The 19,714-nt window shown below is 31.5% G+C and overlaps 1 protein-coding gene across 1 annotated transcript in view; it reads left to right on the top strand.

The window, feature by feature from the left end:
- Positions 1-19,714, top strand: part of PCDH9 (protocadherin 9) — an 827,532-nt gene that overhangs the window by 532,206 nt on the left and 275,612 nt on the right. The window lies entirely within an intron of this gene.

Genomic DNA, 19,714 nt, shown 5'->3' with positions numbered 1-19,714 from the left:
GTGGAGGGTAGGGGGTGGGAGGCAGTGGTTAGGGAGCCTGGGTCTTTATCTAGTCTTGTGGCTGGAGATGTGTTCATTGAAGAATGAACACCATCTTTGAAGTGGATGCCTCAGGAATTAAAGGTTTATTAAGTCAGGCACTTGAATACAGAAAAGAAAAAAAAAATGCCAGGACTTATACTACAATTAGCTGTTAACTTGTATGTTGCAACTTTATTTTATGAACCATTAAAAAAGAAAAGATGCTATAAATATAATTGCAAAAAGCCATTTGTTGCAAGACATCTGATGCCAAAAATGTTAACTGTGAAAGACATTTTAACATTTAAATTCATAAAATATAGTTAAGTAGCATCTAGTTGATGAAGAATAAGAAAAAATTGTCCTATGGAATGCTCTTTGCCAGTGAAGACATAAAATAATAAAAAATATATATATATGATAGTGATTTAAAGCAAGTGTGATGGATAATAATAATGATTTGGGGGTTTTACATTTTTTTATCTATTTCAATTTTGGATGATTTGTTTTTAACCACTACATTAAACAAGTAGAATGAGTGGGATGTAATTGGCAAAACCTTTGATCTCCACAGACACACACCCTATCTCGGAAATCTTTGCCCATTCAAAGTGAGTCCTGTGAGGGGACTTCTCCCTTGGCCTTTGGAGGAAATTTTAGATAAGTGCTATGCCATTGTTGGTCATATGGTTATATTAAAATAAACTGACTAGTTCACTTTTATTTAAAAAATAAAAGTCCAGTTTAATAATCATTATAGCAATTCTGTATTGGCAGTAAAAATACTAAGAACTGGTAAAAAGCCCTACCGGGCTTTCTTAACTAGTCCTGTTGTGGTAGTCCAGCATTGGTGTTCTCTGACTTCTAGGATTTTAAAGTGATTCTGTTTCCAGGATGGTGGTGGGGGATCTTTGATCCATATGTGCTGCCATCTCTGCAGGATTCTCTGATATACGATTCTCTTCTTGTTGGCATGTGGAGTTACATTTGCATCTTCTTTCTGCTGAGGTTTCTCACTATTCCGGCCGATCTTTTAGGAAGTTCTAAGTATATTCTGTACCAGCTCAGGTTCTTGATCTTTCATGTCCCATATCATGGTCTCATAAGGAAAACGTAAGTGTGCTTTTGATTTCACATATCCAGGAGGGCAAGCTATACTCAAAAAGGCAACTTATCACCCAGTATTTAGGAGAGCTGGCCAGCTATTCTCCCTAGATTTCTCGGTTTTGATTAGTCTAAACCCATTAATTCTAAGTGGTTTCATCGAATCAACCTTCCTGGGCTTGTGTGAAGAGGTCAGATAGGTAGGGCTGTACTTTCTTTCTTCTTTTTTAAATTAAATTTATTGGGGTGATATTGGTTAATAAAATTATATAGATTTCAAGTATACAAGTCAAAAATACATCATGTATATTGCATAGTGTGTTCACATTGTAAACTAATTTCCTAGTCTCCAACTTGCACCTCTCCAATTAAAAAAAAAAAAAATCCCTTATTGGCATTAAGCTAAGGGACTCAAAACTGGTTTTTGACTACCTCTTCTGGCATGTGAGAGTGGTTCGCTCCTCGTGTCTTTGGGCCACAGCCAAAACCAAGACAGAACAACCTCATTTTAAACCTAAGTCTGGTTAACCTAAGCTGTCCTAAGCCAGGACTTTATCCAATATGTACAGCTACTCACCCAATAACTTTGACCTGGGCAATAGCACTGGGTGAGTTTCCAAATGGGAGAAGATAGAAGAGATTCTAAAGCTGGAAAAAAAAACCCTTTCAAGCCTGCTTCATGAAGTCCCCAGAGTTTTTACCAATCTAGACACATGGAGAAAGAGACTCCAGAGACGAAACACCCTAGCACACTCCAACATTCAAGTCAACACTGACTTCACCCAAGAGAATCATGGTCAATAAAATGTGTTAAACTGGAACAGTACTCCTGCATGGGGACAGCGTCCTTGTTTGTCACTGGGGAAGAAGAAGAGGCAGATAGGGAAAGGTGGAGCCCTGAGGGCCCTGGAGGCTAACAATTCTTTTGACATTTAATGGGACTCACAATTTAACTTCCTTTGTACATGTCTAGAGCAGAATTAATTAGAATAGCCTAGAAATATTAAGAGATTCATAACTAAACAGTATTTCATGTTAGCATAGTATTATGATATATTATCTTAAAATTCTGCAGTCACATTTTGTAATTAATTCTGAGGAATTTGTGAAGTGAAGTACAGTATAATTGAAGCAATAATCTTCAAAAGTAATAATCTTGCTATTTAGATCTAAACTGTTTTCTTTGTCTTCAGTGGGGCTTCCTATCTGTGGTCTGATAGTTCTTAAAAAGCCATGATTTTATAGCAATCATGCAATATACATATAAATCATAAATATCCATACCTTCTATAGAATTATCTGTATAGATTTCTATTTTTTCTGTATAGATTTCTATTTTTTTCAAATATAATAATTCTCAAAAAGTATCAGAGTAAATCATATTTATTTAAGAAGTAAACTCATTAATGTGATCACACACTCCGTGTGAAATCCAATAAAACCATTTATTCTGAAAAAAATAGTAAGGAACTTTCAATTGAAGATTGTTATTTTTAACAAATGTAACTAAACTGATGAAAGAATTTCACTGTTAAAAGCAAACAAAAACGATGATATGGTTATATCAGGAAAAAATTATTACCGCTAATTCAGAATTAAGTCTTATTCTTGTCTGAGAATCATAAATAGGGTTAATTTTTATATCTTATATTTCTTTTAAATGTTATTTTAAAGGAATTTTTGCTGTTTAATCTTGTGCAAGATTTCAGATTATATTTACTTTATTAAAGCTGTGTCTGCCATATGCTTCTGACTTTACCTGGACCGTGTATGAATCAGTTGATGAACTTCTCATTAACAATAGTTTGATAATACTTATGATTAATATTTATTGAAGTCTATTTATGAGTCAGGGATACTAGTAAATGTTTTAATGTATTGTTTATGATCCCACACCAATATTGCAAATTAGTATTCTCAGTAAGCTGAATTTCAGAAAATGTATTTGTCTAAAGCTACGTAACAAGTATCTGGGGCAGAGTATAAACTCGGGAATGCCTGATCCCACAGCTTATGCTTTTATTATTCAGAGAAACCACCTTCAATCTACACACATTATAAAGTAGTGTATAACTCAATGCAGTCGTTGCTGGCATTGGGTTTTAAATTCTGGGTCTCTGATCTTATTTTTAAGAGGACATTTGAGTGATTCAATATTAAGAAGATGAGTTATACCCTTTCCTCAAGTAAACCCTTTACAATTATTTGATTAACAGCTGTCTCCCCCATTCCTCTCTGAGGACACTTGCATAACTTCTATCCTCCATATTTTAACAGTACCTAGCATATAGTAGGCTGGCAGTGTGTATTTGTTGACTGAATGGATAAATTAATATTTCACAAACACATGGAAAAGCAATCAAATTAAAAGTGTTCTATCAAGATAAAAATAAACAAACAAAAACTAGAAAGTAGTGCATCATGTTAACTGTGGTTATCTTCAGGTTGGAGTATTGATTTCTAATTGTCTATATTTTCCATAATTGTAATAATATATTAGATTTTCATTTTGTAATGAGATAACATACATGGAAAGAACCTGATACAGGTGTGAAAAAAGTTCATTCCTGGTGTGGGCATTTTTTGGCATCAAGTAAAAAAATTACACTGAAAAATTATGCCTATCAGTCTTACAGGCACAAGACGTACATTCTAAGAAAAACTGAGAGTTTAAAATATTGGGGTATAAAAGAAAGGCGGTTGTAGAAAGAAAAACCTCAAGTTAATAAAATTAAGAGACTCCAGAAAAATCCAGAAAAAATATAATTACTCTATCAAACTTCAATCCCAAGAAATGGTGCTAATTTTAACCTGAAGGAAAAATATCATTAACTATAATATGCTTTGAAAACTAAACATGAATTTCCTTTTTTTTTGGTGGGACACAGTATTATGTTAAACAATTATTTGAACTGTGTTGATAATTTTTATAAATATCTTGGGTTAAGCTAATTATGTTAATCCAAAGAAAAATGTTCAGAGATTTCATATTGTCACCTATTGTTTCTACTTCCCTGTGGGATTTTTATAATCAGTTCAGGGAGAGCTTACAATAGTGGCCCCTGAGTTAATGAATCTAGAGTTCCTCAGAGAGTGATATAGAGAAAAGGTGATCAATCCTACTGTGATTTGAGTTTAAGAAAAAAAAACAACTTGGCAATAAAAAAAAAAGATTACTTTCCTATCGTATGAGACTTTCATTTTTTGCTTTATTAAAAATATTTTTTCTAAATCCGAGTTCAAAACTTATACATCTTTAACTATTTTTACCACAAAATCCAGGGAACAATAAATTTTCTAGATAAAAAAAAAAAAACCTACATTATAAACCAAATATACATCCATACATCTCTGTCTTATCTATTTATCTCTGTCATCTATCATCTCTCTCTCTCTCTCTCTCTCTCTATCATCTATCAATCATCTATCATCTATCTATCTATCTATCTATCTATCTATCTATCTATCTATCTATCTATCATCATCTTTCTAATCTGTCAATGTCCTATTGCTAATTACCGCAAATTTAGTACCTTAAAATGACACACATTTATAATCTCACAGTTTCTTTAAGTCAGGAGTCTGAGCATGGTTTGGCTGAGTCCTCTGCTCAGACTCTCAAAAGCCTGCAATCAAGGAGTCATCCAGGTTGCATTCTTGGTTGAGCCTAAACTGTGGAACGATTTACTTCCAAGATTTTTCAGATTGTTAGCAGAATTTTTTTCCTTGAAGTTGGAGGACTGAGAGTCCCCACATTTTCCTGACTGTCAGCTGGAGACTGTTCTCAGCAACTAAAAGCCACAGGAAGCTGCTAGCCACATATGCCTTCCAACATGACTGCTTACATCAAAGCCAGTTAGACAGACAGAGTGAGTTTGTAGTAATACAGAGCCTTACAGAAGTTAATATAATTGAGGGGAGCGAGTTACATTTTATCACTATTGTCACATCCTACTGATTAGAGGCAAGTCTCAGGTCCCATCCACACTCAAAGGAAAAGGATGCACACATGTAGTCATGAACATTGAGAGGTGAGGATCATAAGAGGTCATAGTTTATATAAGATTTAGTCATTCTGATACACCTTAGTATTCAAGAGCTTTTGTTTAAGGTCCTTTATTCACTTAGCTTTTCCATGATTCACTCATCCACTTAACCATTTAACTATTCATTCTATAAACACTCATTTAGAGACTACTACGTGCCAGGTACTATGCTAGGTTCTAGAGACAGACATTAAAACCAATACTCCCTGAACTTAAAAAAGAAAAAGAAAAAAGCCACAGTTACTGAACTGTGAGAGTGAGTTCTTAATCTGAGTTCCTTGGTTGTAGAGACCCATGTGTAGGTTTTTGGGAATCTGAGAAGTTCCTGAAACTGTTTTTACATTTTTTGCTTCTTTCTCTGAGGGACATGCTATGCTCATTTTATAGACTTATAGATCATATAAAGAAGATTAAAAAAAAAAAAGAAAGAAACATTGATTTTTACAAGAGAAAATGTACTAGATAACAATGATTAGTGAGCTTGAATAAATACTAATGATGTGTATAAAAAGTAGTTGTTAAGATAAAATAAGTTTTGGGTAAGAAATCAGTAAAGATCCTATAGAGTGATACTTTAAACAAATTACATTGCATAGCTAGAAAATGTCTGAAAAAGGTGTGTGCATGTTTGTGTGTGTGTGCACACACAGGCAGCGAAGGTTTCTTGGTGCTATGAGAAAGGTCATAGACAGTTGGCCAAGAAGTGACTAGAACATGCACATGTGCTTAGCTCTACCTCTTGGTTTCAGGTTCCTAATCTCCAAAGTGGGGCAATTTATGTATGTATGTGTGTGTGTGTGTGTGTGTGTGTATTTTATAATAAATTATATATATATATAATTTATTTATATATATAATTTACTTATATATAATTTATTATAAAATATCTATAATTTATATATATGTATATAATTTATTATAAAAACTATAGTTATTTGATATAAGCAGTCATCTAGCACAGTGTCTGAAGCTTAATAGATACATGGCAAATATTTGATACTAATCTCTATTCAAATATGTGACAATATATGAAAATAATTTGAGAAATTAGTTGGGGCCAGATTTTGAATGATGGGGAAGGTAAGATAAATTCTAATTAGATATAGCAGATGAGGGAAAAGAAAGATTTGATATTATCTCCAAGATTTTAGTTTGTGAGCCTTACTGAAAAATCACAGCTGGTCCAAGTGCAGTGGTGTCTACAGCCAGTTACAGAGTTCTTTGTTCCTTGTCTACTCCCACTGCTTTACTTGACTAGCCTGAAAGAAAAAAAAAAAAAAGTCGCACAATGTAAATTATAGAATATAAGAAAAAAAATCATTTAGAATTAAAAATTTACTTTTTTATTTAAAGTTTGAGCTGCTGGACAAGTTTATCTAGGAACCAAGAATTTGATTCTGAGTTGAAAATTGGAAACTGACAACATAGAAGTTGATGAAATTTTCGGAGAAAATGTGATAATTATGAAGAGAGGCAGAAGTCCAAGAAAGAAATCATAGCAAACCTTAACAGTTAGGGATACAAAGATGACGGTGGAATTGAATGAAAGCAAAGACCATAAAAATTAAGGTACAGTCAAAAGAATATTTTAAAGTTCCAGGGAGGTTTAAGCCTTATATGTAGTTAAGAGTAGAGGATATGTGGAATTGTGTGATTAAGAGCACAAAATGTGAAGTCAGAATAACCTCTGACTTAATAATGCATTGACTTTGGTGCTCCAGTGCTGTTGGCACAAATGCAGGCTCAGTTGACAGATATTGTTTGTAAAATTATTTTTATTATTATGAAGAAGCAAAACATGTATCTTAATTATTTAGTAAAAGTTTCCAATAAAGTTTAAAAAAACTTCATGGTAAATTTTGAAAAGTAAAAGCATTGCTATACATTGAAAGAAAAAAATTCTAACAAAGTCTTAGTTTCAAATTCTAAAAACTTTATATTTTAAATTCTTTTTTATGACTATTTTGTCATTTTTATCATGTTTGATGGGTGGTTTCAAAACATCACAGTTTGCTAAAGACATAAAAATTATATAGTAAAGCATATTTTTGCTCCAGTATCTTTACTGTTTTACTTTAAATAAATTATGTTTACTTTATGATTTTAAAGTATTTATTATATTATTAAGAAAACAGTTTCTGTATTTTATTATCATTTTATTTTCAAAAGAGGTACAATGCGATGATTTTATATATTATTACATAAGTAGTTTAAAAAATGGCTATAAAACAGACAGGGACACAAGCTTTCTCTGCTGGAAAATTTGTAGATCTCATCAATTTCAAGTATGACTTTAATCCCCAAAAGAATTAAATTAGCTTTGAGTACTTGTTTATTATAAATATTTAAAAGTTTGTAGTGACATTCTCTTGCATTTGAGCTTAAGAGGTCATAAATAGTGTTTAGTATTAAAGTAGAAATATCTGCAGGAACAATATGCCTCCTAGTGTAAAGTTAGGGTAATATCAGCTTTCATTGGTGTGCTGCATGGAATCACAATTTCCATAGCTGCACGCTGTCATGTGGTTCATTCTTCTAGGGATCTGTAAAATGAAATGGCATTACTCTACCCTCGGTGGGTGGTCTGCTCTAGAAGAGAAAAAACAATTATTTGTATATCTGTGTTACTAATAATTTGAGAGTGTTAAATGTGATGGATAGATAGATAATCAAATCAGCAGTCACATCTAAAAACAAGAAGCTTACTGATTTAAGTAACTCAGAAGCATAAGTTAAAGTATTAAAGGTACCTTTTTACCTCAAAGCCATCTCACAAGGAAAACATGGAAATAAATTACTAATTATAAAGGACATATGCTCAGATCACACTAATATATTTTATCTTAATATATGAAAATACATGTCATCTAGCATTTTAAACAACTTGAAATATTGAAGAAACCATAGATGTTTGTCTAAAATGTCCCAAATTTACCTCAACATTATTTTGACCCAAATTTCTGCCAAATAATTGAAAATTATTCAGATTAGTGTGACTGACAAATGCATGGATGCCGGATTTTAATAAATTTAAAGTAAGATTGCCAAATAAAATACAGAATGCCCAGTTAAATTTGAATTTTATATAAACAATAAATTTTTTTCAGTCTAAGTATGTCCCAAATATTGCGACATGGAAATGTCTTTTGAAATATTTGGGGCATACTTAGACTAAAAAAGTACTCATTATTTGTCTGAAATTGAAATTAAGCAGCTATCCTGTATTTTATTTTATTATTTCTAAAACTAGAAATATGGTGTTTTAACAAAATATTAAATGAATTAAACAATGATTATCTATCTTAGAGTTAGTCATATGTCACTGCCCCATGTAGAAACATTGTTTTTTTATTATTTTTATTTATTTTTCTTTAAAAAGGCATTATTATTTAGTATAGTTGTTTCCATGTCCAGGAAATAATCACACTTCAATGTTACAAGTTCAGTTTGTACTTATATTCATGAGTAAATGCATTGCTCCATTATCAGGTGATGAATTTTATGCTGATCTTTCACTGGTTGTTCCAGAGAGAGATTCCCATTATGATTTTTTTTGTTTGTGTAATGGTCTTTTTGATACATCATATTTTAGGATTCTTTATGTATTAATTGACTTTTACATACTTACTTTGCTTTCAGGATGCAATCTATAAGTTTTAGGATCTAACCACTTCCAAAGGAACCTAAGTCAACATGGTAGGAGGAGGAAGAGGGAGAGACATGGGGACAGGAAGAGGGAGACAGGGAGAGCAATGTTTAAATTTGTTTCTGAAATCGTAAGTCTTTGTTTGCATATCCTGGTAAATGTATCCACCTAGAATATATAAAATACATTTTTAAGACCTCTCAAGTAGGATGCTGAGAGGAAATATGTGTAGTGTTTAATTGTTGTGGAGCTAGGCAGACTGAGCACAAATCATCCCTCTTCAGCATTTGCCAGCCCCATAACCTTGGGCGGGTGACTTTGCCGAAGTGACTTCATCTATAACATGGGATGAGTGTGAGACTATTTACCTCACAGACTTGGAGATTGCGGGTTAACACATGCAACCCAGAATACTTCTAGGTTTATAGTAGTAAGTCTTTAATTATGTTAGTATTGTTGAAAAAATGAAGTCAAACTACACAATTATCTAAGCAAACTTGTTGGCTTCAATTCTGTCTTCATAACGAATATACAGGGGGAAACAAAACAAAACAAACATGAGATCTGTTTTTCCTAAATTTCAATTTCTTGCAAGCCAGTTAAGGAAAGATAGATGTTGCTTTTTCAGTGTATCTTGAATCATCAGAATAATATCTTAGCTCTGCATTTCACTTTTCTTGCATAGTCAGTCACCTTTTGTTTTTAAAAACTGTGATTTAGCACTGTTGTTTGAAATGTTATGTAGATTTAAGCTGAAAAAAGCTTTTGAATAATAACATGGAAAATTTGGTATTTCCATAGGATCAACCCAAGTATCAACAATTAGGTTTAAATGGTGAATGCTTATTTATATATGAGGAATATTAATGAAAATCTTATTATATTCTTATTGTATCCTAATCTTCACTTGGATTTTGGACCTTTAGATATTTATTCCTAGTAATTGGCCAGAAAACTCTTTATTTCTTTGTAATTAGTAATGACCTAACTCACAGTAAGATCTGCCAACAGGCAAAATACTGTACTTTAGGCAAATTTGTCAGTTAATCTCTGAAAATCAACAGCACAGTTAAAATAACATAATAATTTTGATTTAAATACTCATTGGAAAGAAAGAATTAAACCATAAGCTCCTTAATGTGTGAGTACTGGTTTCATTTATTTTTTTTTCTCTGTTTTTGTGTTTTGACATGAACAGATATTTTATCATTCCTGCACATTCTAAAGAAAAACCCTTTCACATTAGGAAGAAAATAAGAAAACTTGAACTAGCTTTTAAAATATTCCATGAATAAAAAAAATTGGCTTTAATCAGGAAAGGGAGTACATTATATATTTTTTTTAAGAAGCAGTTTTACGCTAAGAACAGTATAACAACTATGAAACTATATCTAGGGACCAAAATCGGATTTAGGGTCACCACAAAACCAGCCGGCGCTTAGGAAAAGGGGTGGTGCATTAGAATATTTCTTCAAGGCTCTTTTTATTAGGGAAATACATTTTTAAATGACGTCAAAAGGGTTCTTCATTCAGAAAAAGACATTGAGTTTTGATTTAAACTCCTTAAGATCTAGCTACAAAATATCTAACAGTAACACTTCGGTCATCTCCCCTAAATCAGAACTATTGTGCAGTAGAAGATTACGATTTAAAATAAGTTCAGGTATTTTGAGCTTGAAATGCCAATACTCCATAGGCAGTAAAATCTTGACATAAGTGACAAGCAGCTTAAGACAGAGGGAAAGGAAATTGGTTTATAGTGTAACAATTTTACATGATACTACACAATCAGAAGACTTTCTAGTGTTTCAGTTTGTTGATTGTTGAGAACCCTATGGAAAATGAAGGTATTTTATTATTTGCAGGGCCATAGGGACATATACTTTGCAATAAGGAAAACTGAGGTTGACATTGGCCTTAATGTCTTATCTCTCAATCTCTATCCTTTCCCTTTGTCTTTTTGTCAGTCTTTCTCATACTTGCTCTCTCACTCTCTGTCTCTCTAAGATAAAAAAAATTTAACTGTCTTAAAGAAAGGAACTATTATAAATTATAATAGTTTAATTATAACTATAATTAAACAAGAAAACAAGAGCTCAAAAATGTCACCATTATTGTTAAGTAGGAAATGCTATTTCTCCTTACTAGTATTCACACCTCGTCCTGTCAAATATGATGCTTCTAATCAAATTTAAGTTAATAAACTGAGAAGACAATTTGAGCAAGTAACTGAGGAAAAACATGTGGGATATTTCCATGAATAATGTGCCTGCATTTTTTCATGAACATAGGAAAATGTATTTTGACCATTCAGACATTTTTATTTACTTCCTAGTTATTGAAAAGAATTATTTTTAATAATATTTTTTCAAATAGAAAATCAGAGTAAAGGCAATATACATGATTAAAATAGTTTAGGTGTTAATGAATAAAGAGTTTTAAAATTCTCAAATGGTCAACTATTCAAGATAATCTGCCAAACACATGTAGAAAGTATAAATTTTTATGGAGTTTTTTAAACTAAAAACCCACTGCTGTCTTCTGTTATGTTTATTTTCAGATGATAAAAATTCATAAATTATTGATTTATGTTACACTAATAGACATTTGTGTAACCTGTAGTAAAATAGATTTATATGACAAAATAAAACATTTTCTTTTATAATATATAATGTTTTAAATTAACATAAAAGGTATATTTGTAATAATTTACTTATGTATTGCACGTAAAATGCTATTAATATAGAAACCAAATTTTCCATTTCATTTTGAGTATGTTTTTCTATTTTCCTTATATCTCTGAATTGCTTATTTATTTGGCCCCAAACGAACGACAGGCAGATGTTCCTGATTCATGGTTAGAAAGCCTGATCTGTGGCACTGACTTTCTCATGTTTGCTGAAATGCATAAGCACCTGGTATAGAGTGTTTTTTTTTTTTCCCCCATGGCTAAACATCCCCTTCCCCTTTCACCTCAGCTGCAATGTGCTGGCCCTCGACAGTCCATCACCCACTCACATTACTGCCACACATTTGAAGATCTCACTTAGTACACATCAAATTTGAGTCTCCATGGAATGAAAAGGCAGGAGTAAAGGAGACCTTGAGAGGTTCGTTAACTAATCTCTTTGCTACAATTCAAGGTTGTATTCTTAGCCATCATCCTGTTTCAGCTTTCCTTACTGACCTATAAGTTTTTCCTCTTCTTACAATTCAAGATGCTGATTTTGATCCAGATATTTTAATCTATTTCTCAAATATTTTAGAAACTGTTTCTTCCTTTTTTTATCCTGTGGTAACGTGGAGGAGCATGCCTGAAGAGTTCCTCAGTTTGATTCTGGGCTTGAGTGTAGCTTGGAGTATATCTTGCTTGGAAGCATTTGACAGAATTTTCTTCTATTAGCTTTTGGGGTGAGGTTCAAACACTGTGTATTCCTTTTGCCTCTTTCCTAGCTCTATGAGTTTGGGGAATTGGAGGTGCGAGTGGATGATGTGAATTGTCCTCTTATTCCAAGCAGCTGGAACGAAACATTAACTATAATGCTGACTCTCTGTACCAGTAAAGCAAATTGAAAGGACTTTTTAAATATTAAATGTTGGTTTTATTTTTCCTGCAATGTTTACTCAGAAGAAATGTTTGAGATTGTAAATATGTAAGACTTTTTAAAGATTAAAAATCAGTACAGTCTCCTCGAAGTTTTAGGCTTTAGAACGTTTTCCCCAGGCCAGAAGAGCAGCTTATGTAAATAACACAAGAATTTAAAAGTTTAATCTTAAACCGAATGATACTATGTAAACTTTTTATAATCAGTTATTGTAGACATCTAACTTATAGTTTTACTAAAATATTTTTATCAGTATATATGTATATATTTATGTGTATACACACACACACACACACATACACATACATACATATTCCTATCTCTATTTATCTATCTTGTGTTTTAAAGAACAAATATGCCAAAAATAGTTATAAAATATCCTCTCACCTAGATTATTTCCAAAGAAACAAGTTTCTTCTTTGCACATTCCATTCATTGATTCTTCTGTCATTCTAACATTTTCATTTATTTCAAAAGTTATTTTATTTACACTTCAAAACTTTCACTTTTTAAATTTACTTATTCATATATTTCGAAAAATTTTACTGAATGCTTACTGCATTGCAAGATGTTTGAAGAAGCATTTTAAACATGTGCTATGTTTAATTTCCTTTTGTCTACTTAGATAATGCTCGTTTTATTCATACTTTCTGTAGAAAAAAGATGATGACCTATGGAAAAGGTCAAATAATAATAACTAAATAAATTATTAAATAGTCACACAAATTATCAACTCCTTTACTGGAAAACTTTCTAGTCATTTTGATTATGACAGGCATATACTAGTTTGAAAAATCTAACGCTTTAGTAGCTAACAATCTGTATAGTATTTCTTTTTGCAGATGTTTAGATTTGGGACTTATTTGCCTGCAATCAATTCAATCAAAGTAAATTTTGAGACTGATTCATTGGTACTGTGAGAACACAAGTACATAGGTATATAAGGTATCTTTATGTGACAATTAATTTGAACAGCACAGAAATTAGATATAATTTTGGTAGACTGGAGTACCATAGTGCCCTATCATCTGTGGGGGATACATTCTAAGACCCCTAGTACATGCCCCAAAATGCAGAAAGTACCGAATCCTGTATGTACTATGTTTTTTTCCCACACGTTAGTCGCCCTTATCCGTGGTTTCTCTTTTCTCAGTTTCAGTGGCCCACGGTCAACTTCAGTTTGAAAATATTAAATGCAAAATTTCAGAAATAGACAATTTATAAGTTTTAAATTGCATGCTGTTCTGAGTAGTTCTGAAATCTCTCGCTTTCCTGCTCCTTCCTGCCTGGGACATGAATTGTCCCTTTGTCCAGAGTATCCAGCTGTATACACAACCCTCTCATTAATCACTTAGTATCTATCTCAGTTATCAGATGTAAGGTCACAATATCACAGTGCTTGTGTTCCTGTTATCCTTATTTTACTTAATGTTTCTGAAGCTATTCACATAACTTTTATTAATTGTTATATTTTATTATTAGTTATTATTGTTAATCTTTTACTGTACCTAAGTTATAAATTGCACTTTATTATACATATGAATATATAGAAAAATATATATAAAGTTCAGTACTCTGTCTGTTATAATTGTTATATTTTATTATAAGTTATTATTGTTAATCTTTTACTGTACCTATAATTGTTATATTTTATTGTTATATTTTATTATTGTTATAATTGTTATATTTTATTATTAGTTATTATTGTTAATCTTTTACTGTAGCTAAGTTATAAATTACACTTTATTATACATATGAATATATAGAAAAATATATATAAGGTTCAGTACTCTGTCTGATTTCAGGCATCCACTGGAGGTCTTGGAACCCATCCCTCACAGATAAGGAGGAATTACTATGCAAACACTGACTTTATGGCTTCTCTTTTGCATATTCAAATTGCCAACATTGGAACTCTTGAGCTTTGTGGCTGGAAGCTTATGCATGGTGGATGTATTTAACAAAGGAATGATTCACATCCTAGGAGGGACAGAGAGAAATGACAAGAGATTTCATCATTCTACTCAGAACAATGCACAATTTAAAACTTATAGATTGTGTATTTCTGGAATTTTTAATTTAATATTTTCAGATTGCAGTCGACTGTGGGTAACTGAAACTGAGGAAAGTGAAACCATGAATTAGGGAGAGTATTATATTTTATACCTGAGGGGGCTTACTTTTGCCTTTACTATGAATAGTTCAGTTTGGAGGGGCTTCATGATTTCCCTCTGAGAAGTGCAATTTACCTCCACATGTTTAGTGAAAGAAAAGTACAAGACACTATATAATGTGTAACACAGCTTAGACTTTTACCATTTATTAAGTATTTATAATGTGTTAGGCACTGTGATAAATTTTTTCCTGCCTAATATCATTGTATCTTCATTACTACCTATGAATTAGGTGTCATTTTCCCACACAAACAAAACAAAACAAACACCTGAGGCTTAAATTCACCAATATTGTCTCAAGGTCGCAATACTGAGTGGAGGATAGGATCTTGAGTTTATCTTTCAAAAACTAATTAACTGCCTCCTCAAGACACTTAACTAATATTTTGTTTTAAATTTTAATATTTTTATATTTGGCAAATAGTTTTTTAGTGGGATATTTAGTGTTTTGACAGATCCATTGAAAACCAGTCAATTTTTGACACTCAAGTATGAGTAGGATCTGCAATCTCAGACTAATCATCAAGTAACGGGTTGTCTTTCATATCATACAGCACAAAAAGACCATCCAATTTTATTATAACAAATTATTTTAATATAAATGAACAGGTGGTAAAAAACATTAATACAAAGGCTCTAAAACCCTTTTTAACTTTTGTTTAAGCAATGTGTAAGATAATTTTATATTAATTTTTAAGCTTCAGATAAAGGGGAAAGACTGATACTTAGATTAGAATGGCCTACCTAAAGACAAAAAATGCCACTTAGTTAGAGTTTCAAGTTTTAGAGAGTAAAAATACACTATACCCAGTTATAATTGAATTTCAGATAAACAATGATATCTAAAATTCAATTTGGCTGGGTATCCTATATTTTTTCTGGCAACCTAACACCAAATAAGTTTTGATTACGTCTTGCTATTATTAATGTTATTGATAATATTTTACACAGATCTGGACCACCAATAAGAGCAGTAATAAGACCTACAAACTCATCTTACCATCTGACAGAAAGAAGCAAGCACATTTTGCTCCAGAATTTCAGTACTATTCCCTTTAACATGTTTTCCCAAACACTTGTTGCTGTCTAGCATTTTAATGAGACTCCCCTATTAGAATGGAAGCTTCATGAGAAATTTTTTCAGTGCTATGCCCTAGTGCCTAGAATGATGCCTACTACGCAGCAGGCAATCAATAGACATGTGCTGAAAAAATAGGTGAATAAATATGAAAAGTGTTCACCATAGTGATACTCATATTAGGTATTTGACATATATTAAGGAAGGAAATGTGTACTTTTGTTTTTTACGAATGATAAGAAGAACAAAAAATGTTTCCGTGACCCTCTGTGCCACAGGCAGTGAACCAGCTATTTATTCTAACTGCCTGTCCTCCTAATTCTTATTTTGTGTGGGAAAAATAAGTGAGTGGGTGAGCCTTATTCCTCTGAAAGCTCTAATCCCAAGGACCATTGATGGATGAAAGGGCTGCCTGCAGCTTATAGAGCTGCATGAATGCTGGAGGCAGCCCTTTGATTTCCATTTTACTCCTCCAAACTGCATTTTAGATTCTGCAAATCTTTGTAAACCCCTGAGGAGGTGGATTCCCGTTATCCAGAATAATGAATTGTACTTGAAAAGTTAAGTCAGCCAATGTTGCTATTGAAGGGGAAAAAAAGTGGCCCTAGCACATGATAAATGAATGGTTCCATCCAACATTGGGAATTACAGAAGAAAAACTACAGTCATTTGAACTTCATATGACATTGTATAATATTGTCTTTGCATTATCAAGTCTATTAAGATAAGATATGGAAAACATGTTTATTCATCTGGCAAAACTGATAAATAAATAAAACTATTAAATAAATAATCAGAGTGCCAGTTCTGTTGAATAGTCTGTCAGATGGACATTTCGTTACTGTTTAGCTGAAGACTAAACAGGACATAGCAGAGTAGATAATAACTTTTAAATATATATTAGGCTTTATTATTAATCTTATTGTTCAATATCTGTTACGAGCCACTTGTAAAGCCATGTGTCATACTTCCTTGTTTTCTTTGTTCTTTTTCTTCTGTGCTTTTCCTTTACAACTTTAATTCTTAAACTTTGTATCCATCACTGTAAGATCTCATAAGACGTTTTCAAGGAGTTTTCTTGTGCTAGAATATATTACACATATATTACTTGTTTATTCATTGCTACCAAACTGAATCTTCTTCATAAATTCAGTGAGCTTGTCCTAAGACAGTATAATGGGTCAGTCCCAGTACAAATATTACTTCGGTCAAGTATTTGATTCAATATTTTGAAAATATAATAAAAGAATCTACCAACAACTTCAGTTTATATATTCGTATGTGAGCTAGTTACAGTAAATTTGGATGGAAAATACATTTAATACTCCATAAAAATCCAGTAATTAATATTACTACATTAATATAGGGAATTTCAGATGTAATAGTATTTTAAAATCTACTATAAATTTTAATGATTCTAATACCTCCCTTTTTTTCAATACACAGAAACCTAGAAAATGTCACAGTTTGATTAGTATGTAACTACATCTTCTAGTTAGAACTTTGCAGCCTGACTTAAAAATAGGTATTGAAGCAGAAAATACTATGAAAAGTGATGCAGTTGTTGCCACACCAGCAGAGAGATCATTGAGAAAAACTGTGAATAGAATAATACTTGAAAAACATATTGTTAATGGATGATTTTGATTGAATGATGGGATTGAGAAGGAATTTATCATTTGTTCTATTTTTCCATATATTTAAATTTTATATTGATGCATATGTTTATTTCTAGTTAAGGAAAATAGCCTTTGTTAATATTATTTTAAAATTATGTTTATATACTGGGTTAAGTGTTTTGGTAAACATGTTCGAATAAATCAATTATTCATCTGGTCTTTAACACTTCTTTAGGTTCATATTAATTAGGAGAGATATGCTAATTTTGAGTGGAAATACATGTCTAATTAATCATATATAATAATGTACCCAAGATCATAGAGACTCCTTTTTTTATATTTAGGTAGCATAAATAGGCTGAATAAAAATAATTTTATATCTCATTATCACAATGAATTGATGAAAATAAATATGAACATATATAACTATACACACATTTAAATTTTTGTTTAGAATATTCTATTTTGTAAAGAATATCACAGTATGAAAAATCATATATTTAGTCAGATGTATTGGAAAAACATAGATTTCAACCTAAAAAAGAATCTCTTCCTTTGAAGCATGCAGAATAACTGAGCTGCAGATAGAGTTGCTGACAGAGTCAGAGAAAGCATAAAATAACAAAGTGCCAGAGACAAGGAAGTCTGAAAGTGAGGGAGAATGTGGCCAAGGTTGAGTGCTCACTCTGAAGAACTATATTTTGGAATATAAATTTGATAGCCAAAATATAAATTATGACATAAAAGCAGTATGTATAAGAGGAATCAAAATAGCTATCATATTTTAAAAAAAAACAATACAGCCATGTCTCATTAAAGAAAATTTTCCCAGGGAAAATCAGTTGAACAAAACAAATAAACAAACAAACAAAAAAACACAAGTTTAATTGAACAGGCATATACCATGATTTTGTGTTCTTGTAGTTATAGTTGGTTTAGTATTGCATCCATTTTTCAGGTGATTTTGAACTGCATAATTAGATAACAAAATCTTAATGGGAGTAATACTATAAGCAACTAAAATATAAAAATCTTCAAAAGATAGTTGAGTTATCAGTTATGAATAAGTGTCACAATCTAAACATGGACTATAAAAATGGTAAAAGGAGCTTACTTATAATAATGAAACTACATTAATTAAAACTCAAATAGTACTTAATTCATCATGTGTGAATTTCACTGTTCAACTTATAAATGCATATTCAGTCATATATTTCAGTGAAAATTTCTTGGATGTACATTAAATGCATTGAACAATTTTTCAGTGACTAAAGTATTACAATGCTTTTCTACGTGGAAAAGTTCTCTTTGATAGTAAATGCAAAGATATCTAGAATTTTAGAAGAATGATGCTGATACATCCAAGGAATTATACTTTCTTAAATTCTAATTGATTTTAAATGAAAAAGTTAAAATCATTTGTATGGTTTTCACAGCCGCGTTCTCCAAGTTAAAAAGCAGATGACCTCTCTCTAATTAACTATGGATTTTTGGATTTCTGCATGGGAAATGGTCTGTGCGTCATCATTACTGGCACTAAGGGAAATATTAGTCATCAGAAAACTTTTTAACTCTCCTTTTAGAAGCCATGCAACTTATTTTCTTGAGTGTGCTCCTAGAGTATTTCTATCTGGTAAAACAACCTTCTGAGAAAAGGTCAATACAAATATTATGCTCCATAGATTAAGATATATGAGTTGATTTCATTGTGATACTAATGATATGATCTATGATAACAGAGTCATGAGAGAGAATTTAGTATCACAGTTTAGTCAATTACAGTTCTAATAGGTTTGTGGCCTGATTATTTAACTCTTTTTTCATCTACCAAATAAAAGGAAGTCAATTTTACAGTTATCCAGTGAAACTAATATCTGTTTTTAATGTCTACTTTAATCAAGTTAATCAACCAATTAATTGCACTTGTACTATATGTAAGTAGCTAATGTCATTCTCTAGCAACAATTCTTCTGAGAGTTGTGTGTATATTTGTGTATAACGTGCATGTGTGTGTGAATCTGTGTTTTAAATAATAGACCAAAACACATCTTAAGATTTGTGCAAGGCATTGAGTATAGTTAAATACCTATTTTTTAAAGACAGACAAAAGGCACAAATATCTTTGTCAAGGAATAACACTAAAAATTATTTCTATTCACTAGAATAAAATCCTGAAGTCATTAGATTTTGCACAAAGCTATTATTTAAAGAATATAATCCTCTATGTGACATATAGGTTATATATATAAGATATTATAAGCTTATTTTAAAAATACACTTCAAATATAAAGCAATATTTTCTTATAATATGACTTGATAGAAGTGTACAAATGAATACTAGGTGTGGCCCTGGGAAAAGGTTTTTTAATTTGTTTATTAAAATCACTGAAAATAGAATTATATAGTCTCTCTCTCTCCGTC

Source organism: Pteropus medius, unplaced genomic scaffold (assembly GCF_902729225.1).
Source record: "Pteropus medius unplaced genomic scaffold, Ma_sr-lr_union100, whole genome shotgun sequence".
NCBI lineage: Eukaryota > Metazoa > Chordata > Mammalia > Chiroptera > Pteropodidae > Pteropus > Pteropus medius.
Note: the sequence above shows the minus strand (reverse complement) of the source record. Positions and strands in the feature narration are given on the sequence as shown.